A 6,846-nucleotide genomic window follows, 5' to 3' on the forward strand; every position below is an offset into this window, starting at 1 on the left:
CATGGGGTATTGTCTGTCTACAACAAGGCCTTGATGGATTACCATAGATGAAAACGTCATTAGGACCTCACTCTATCAACTCCTTTGGTTGGATTAATTCTGATCACAAATGACGACCTGATATTTTAGACCAATGGCATTTTAAGTTACCTATCTGCCTGCACAATGAGACACCTCTGAGGGAGCGGTGATAGCACAACATGGATCAATGTCTCAAATGAAGAAAAATGGGTCCATGGCATGAGGATTTACAGCATTTATGGCTTTAACAGGTGAAAAACATTATTGAATTCCCACTTAGGGGAGGCTCATCACCCACTGAAATTGCCAACTACTTTAATGATTTTTTTAATTGGCAAGATTAGCAAACTTAGTCATGACACAACAACAATCTCTCAACCTACTCATCCATTCGTAACTGACCAAATTATGAAAGACAAGCATTGTCATTTTGAATTCTGTAAAGTGAGTGTGGAAGAGGTGAAAAAATAGTTGTCTATCAACAATGACAAGTCACCTGGGTCTGACAACTTGGATGGAAAATTACTAAGGATGATAGCGGACTATACTGACACTCCTATTTGCCATCTCTTCAATCTAAGCCTACAGGAAAGTATGTACCCTCAGGCCTCGAAGGAAGCAAAAGTCATTCCGCTACCTAAGAATAGCAAAGCACCCTTTATTTTTTATTTTAAGCCCGGATGTGGAGGTCCTGGGCTGGCATGGTTACATGTGGTCTGCGCTTGTGAGGCAGGTTGGATGTACTGCCAAGTTATCTAAAATGACATTGGAGGTGGCTTATGGTAGAGAAATGAAAATTGAACTCTCTGGCAACAGCTCTGATGGACATTCCAGCAGTCAGCATGCCAATTGCAAACTTGTAGCATTGTGTTCTGTGACAAAACTGCACATTTTGTAGTGGCCTTTTGTTGTCCCCAGCACAGGATGCATCTGTGTAATGATCATGTTGTTTAATCAGCTTCTTGATCATCGCTATGCCACACCTGTCAGGCAGATGGATTGTGTTCCACATGCTTTGAGTATGTGTGGAACATTTCTGGGATATTTTATTTCAGCTCATAAAACATGGGACCCACACTTTACATGTTGCGTTTATATTTTTGTTCAGTATATATGACACAGCTATCAATTTTTTGGGCCTTAAATGAAACGGCTATACTTTTTATTTTTATTTATCACAATTTTCTTTAACCAATTTTGATCTTTAATGCAGACAAGTTCCTTACCTTCTTCCCCTTCTACTTCCATTTTTGTAATGCTGCAATTACAGTGCATTCAAAACGTATTCAGACCCCTGGACTTTTCCCACATTTTGTTACAGCCTTATTCTAAAATGTATTACCTTGTTTTTTCCCTCATCAATCTACACACAATACCCCATAATGACAAAGTAAAAAACTGTTTTTTTTTATATTTGCAAAGGTATTACAAATTCAAAACTGAAATATTATAGTATAGTATTCAGACTCTACTCAGTACTTTGTTGAAGCACCTTTGTCAGCGATTACAGCCACAAGTCTTCTTGGCCATGACACTACAAGCTTGGTAAACCTATATTTGGGGAGTTTCTCCTGTTCTTCTCTGCATATCCTCTCAAGATCTGTCAGGTGGGATGGGGAGCGTCGCTGCACAGCTATTTTAAGGTCTCTCCAGAGATGATCAATTGGGTTCAAGTCCGGGCTCTGGCTGGGCCCCTCAAGGACATTCAGAGACTTGTCTCGAAGCCATTCCTGCATTGTCTTGGCTGTGTGCTTAGGGGTTGTTGTACTGTTGGAAGGTGAACTTTCGCCCCAGTCTGAGGTCCTGAGCACTCTGGAGCAGGTTTTCATCAAGGATCTCCGTTCATCTATCCCTCGATCCTGACTAGTCTCCCAGTCCCTGCCGCTGAAAAATATCCCCACAGCATGATGCTCCCACCACTATTCTTCCCAGTAGGGATGGTGCCAGATGTGAAACTTGGCATTCAGGCCAAAGAGTTCAATCTTGGTTTCATCAGACCAGAGAATCTTGTTTCTCATGGTCTGAGAGTCCTTTAGGTGCCTTTTGGCAAACTCCAAGTGGGCTAATTTAATCCATTTTAGAAAAAGGCTGTAACCTAAAAAAATGTGGAAAAAAGGAAGGGGTCTGAATACTTACCAAATGCACTGTAGTTTGTTGTAATTTTGAGTAGAGCAGACATTTCCATATATTTTTATTAGCTGCATGTGTGACTTAACTCCACCAGCTCTATTTATCACTTACAAAGAGCAGACTGTTAAAAAAAACTGCAGTTGAAAGATATTGTTTTTTCATCAAATAGTATATTTCAGTTTGACCATAATATTTGTTGTAATATTTGTAGCTTAGCATCCGCATCATCTGACCACTTCCGTGTTGACCGATTCACCTGCACTTCCTGCTTTAGTTTTTGCTTGCAAGCAGGAATCAGGAGGATATAATTATGGTCAGATTTGCCAAATGGAGGGTGAGGGAGAGCTTTGTATGCATCTCTGTGTGTGAAGTAAAGGTGGTCTAGAGTTTTTTTTCCATCTGGTTGCATATGTGACATGCTAATAGAAATGAGGTAAAACGGATTTAAATTAGCCTGCATTAAAGTCCCCAGCCACTAGGAGTGCCACTTCTGGATGAGCATTTTCTTGTTTGCTTATGGCCTTATACAGCTGGTTGAGTGCGGTCTTAGTGCCAGCATCGATTTCTGGTGGTAAATAGATGACTACGAATAATGTAGATGAGAACTCTCTTGGTAGATAGTGTGGTCTACAACTTGTCATGAGGTATTCTACCTCCGGCGAGCAATACCTTGAGATTTCTTTAATATTAGACATCGTGCACCAGCAGTTATTGACAAATAGACACAATCCCCCGCCCCTAGTCTTACCAGACATAGCTGCTCTGTCTTGTCGATGCACGGAGAAGCCAGCCAGCTCTGTATTATCTGTGTCGTTGTTTAGTCACATCTCGATGAAACATAACATATTACAGTTTTAAATGTCCTGTTGGTAAGATAGTCAGAATCGTAGATTGTCCAGTCTGTTTTCCAATTATTGCACGTTGGCCAATAATACTGGTGGTTTACTACTCATCAGCGAATTCTTACAAGGCACGCTGCCCTCCTCCCCGTTTTTCTCTGTCTTTTCTTCACATTGATGACAGGGATTTGGGCCTTGTCTCGACAAAGCAGTATTTCCTTCGTGTCTGCCTCGTTAAAGAACAAATATTTATCCAGTTTGAAGTGAGTAATTTCTGTTCTGATGTCCAGAAGCTCTTTTCGGTCATAAGAGACGGTAGCAGCAACATTATGTACAAAATAAGTTACAAACAATGCGAAAAAAAATAATTATACATTATTAATAGAAAAAAATCCTTACAATTAACTTCAGTTAGTGGAGACTGAAACAAAACATACTGTATGCTTAAAGTACTTCCTCTTTCTAAATATAGTTTGGGGAATCATGGGGGATTCTGTCATTTTAAAAAGACACCCCTAGTTAGAAACTCTGTTGTAGCAGAGTTATTTCTAGTAGGGGAAGTTCTAGAATTTTTCATTAGGAACTCTGTTGGAGCAGAGATAACTCTTTAATTAAAGGAGAAATTCTGGGATGACTTGCCCTGTTGGAGTAGGGTAAGGTTCTAAGCAGAGAAGCGGCCATGGGATGACATGACATGGTCACAAGTTATGTGATCCCAGGGCACAATCCTGAGATAGAAGTAAGAAAATATCAGCATAACCGCACTAACCGTACTATTTGTGTCGTAAATTGAGTATGTAGTATGCTTACTGGTCATAAATACAAATTCATTGCTTTAACTAATTATGACAAATGTTAAGAAAATGTTGAGCAATGTTATAAAGTAAAGACTATTCAAGTAAATTATGCTATATGTTATGTTGGCTGACAATTTGTTAGTTACACTATCTTTATGAACCGCATAGCATATCATTACAGCTGTATGTAAAGGGAAAGGGGGATACAATGTCAGTTGTACAACTGAATGCCTTCAACTGAAATGTGTCTTTATCATTTAACCCAACCCCTCTGAATCAGAGGGCTGCCTTAATCGAAATCATGCACCGGTAATATGTTAGCTACCTACCTAACGTTAGTTGGCTACTAATACATTAAACTTGCCAGTATATTAACTATAAGCTTTCTAACTACCCAATGTTTATTAACTTGATTATTCACATCATTCTTAGCTTAGCTAAATGGTATAGTCGTTTTGAGTTCTCAATGGACATGGTTAAATTGGGTGTCTTGTAAATTCACTCTGGCAATCTGCTCCGATTTCAGAGCACTTTCGTCTGAATGTGCCAGAGCGCAGAATAACTGTTGAATTTACAAACGCTCAACATCCGTTGAATATGGCCGTGTCAGTAAACGTCGGGGGAAAAAAGCGTAATTAAATTGTTGCCGTCAGCACAGTTACAGTCATTAACGCTCTGGATTTACATGAAGAAAGCCTAACCAGCTCAGCTAGGGCGACAAAAATGGTCAGAGTGAGATGTTCTCTTATTTATGTCTGGAAGTAGCTAGCAAGCTAGCCAACTTTAACCAGTTAGCTTGGGTGCTTGACTGCCATTGTGAGGTCAACCCTGCTTCTCTGCCAGAGCGGGCAGTGTGCGCTCTGAAAAGTCTGAATTTATGAACACACCTGAAGTCGTAAGATGTCTACCTAGTAATTTGTTATGCTAACAAGCTAGCAAGATGCTGCATAGCAACAGTATCAACTTCCGGTACGCAGGCGAAGCGCTAGTATGCTCATCTGAAAAGTTACTGTTCATTTACAGTATACTAAAATGAAATAATACTAATAGTATGTAGTATATACTCACCTCTTCGGGATCGGTGTCCCGTTCACCGGACGGTTAAGCTAACGTAGACTGATGCGATTAGCATGAGGTTATAATTATCAAGAACATTTCCCAGGACATAGACATATCTTATATTTGCAGAAAGCTTAAATATGTGTTAATATAACTGCACTGTCCAAATTACAGTAGCTATTTCAGTGAAAGCATACTTTGCTATTGTTTGAGGAGAGTGCACAATTTTGAACATGAAAAGTTATTAACTAACAAATTAGGCACATTTGGGCAGTCTTGATATACAATTTTGAACAGAAATGCAATGGTTCATTGGATGAGTCTAAAACTTTGCACATACCCTGCCTCCATCTAGTGGCCAAAATCTAAATTGCACCTGGGCTGGAATAATACATGATGGCCTTTCCGTTGCATTTCAAAGATGATGGTACAAAAAAAATACAAAAGAACGGTTGTTTTTTTCTTTGTATTATCTAGTATCAGATCTATTGTGTTACATTCTCCTACATTCCTTTCACATTTCCACAAACGTCAAAGTGTTTCCGTTCATATGGTACCAAGAATATGCGTGTCCTTGCTTCAGGGCCTGAGCTACAGGCAGTTAGATTTGGGTATGTCATTTTAGGCGTATCCTTATGTTTATGTAGTATACTGTATGTTAGTATGGGTGTTCAAACACAGCTTGGGTATGTGAGTATGTTGATAGAATGTGTATGTATGCTTAGATGGCAGGTTTGAAACCTGTTATCAAAATGGAGGGTAGTGGAAAATTACCGACTCGTAGTGTGGTCATTGGAAAAGTGAGGGTAGCGGGGCAAGGGAGCTCGAAATTGGCCAAATTTACGACAGGGAAAGTAATATATTTAGTGAGGTAACAGGCAGAATCTAAAGCTATACAGCTATTACCCATATCTCTGATCACAGAACCAGTAAAAAAAATCCCTGGTAATGTTACCACATGGCGCCGGGTGTGAAACTAATTTTGAGGTTGGAAGAAACTATGCGAAATGCCAGGGGAATGGATTCTAAAAGGTAACAATTAAAATGACCAGGTCAAACACTCCAGAAAACCTTGAGGGTTTTTAATCTCGTGAGACACTTTATTCCGTCTTATTCTGAAATAGATTGATAGAATTGACGAAAGGAAGGAGGGGTCACGAGAAATTAAAGTGGAGTTAATATTGTGAGTAATTGTTTGTGGAGTTTTGAAAAAGCTATAATGTCTGGCGCCAGCATTGGGGTTGCCAAACTTGAAATTACCTTTTAAAAAGTTTGTTCATGAACATGAAGGGCATTGTAGTGCGGTGGTTACATAAAATCATGTAGGAGAAGAGAGACCAGTCATATACGGGAGTAAATTGTTACACTCAGTGGTGAGAGAGAAGCCACTGTGTCTAAGTATAGTGTAGGCTACACAAAGAGTAAATAAATGTTGGGATGGGTTAATACACAAACGATTAATGAGTGGAGGGAGGACGGTGGCCTCCTAGTAAACATAAGATCTCATGTTTTGTTTAGTCTGTAATTTAAAACTTTTTGTTCACCTGGTAAAGTAACGTTAGACGAAAGACAGGGGTAGAGTGTAGTAGAGATTGTAGAGGGAAACAAGTGTTAGAGTGGAATAGAAATGTACTGGGTGATGGTGATTGAGAGTTAAAGGAAACAGAGATGTAGATTAATTGGAAAGTAAATTGGTTTAAGATTTAGCAAAGTGAAAACTAACTAAATTATTATTTTCTCTTTTAGGAGAAGATGGGGTGTCTCTATCTCTCCCTTTGAAATGTTTCCCGAGGCTGTTGCCTTGGGAGAGTAGTTAGTGACATTCTGCAGTTTTATAAAGTATATACAGTGGTTCCTCCTTTAAAAGTTGCAAGTTTACTTACACCGCGGGACTTAGAAGTACCCAGCGTCACGGCTTCATTGCTCCAGACCACCACAAGGGGGAGTTAGATCACTCATTATGCATTTGGGTCCCAAGGTTTTTATATGACCAATCATAT

The sequence above is a fragment of the Oncorhynchus nerka genome, linkage group LG17 (genome assembly GCF_034236695.1).
Source record: "Oncorhynchus nerka isolate Pitt River linkage group LG17, Oner_Uvic_2.0, whole genome shotgun sequence".
Taxonomy (NCBI): domain Eukaryota; kingdom Metazoa; phylum Chordata; class Actinopteri; order Salmoniformes; family Salmonidae; genus Oncorhynchus; species Oncorhynchus nerka.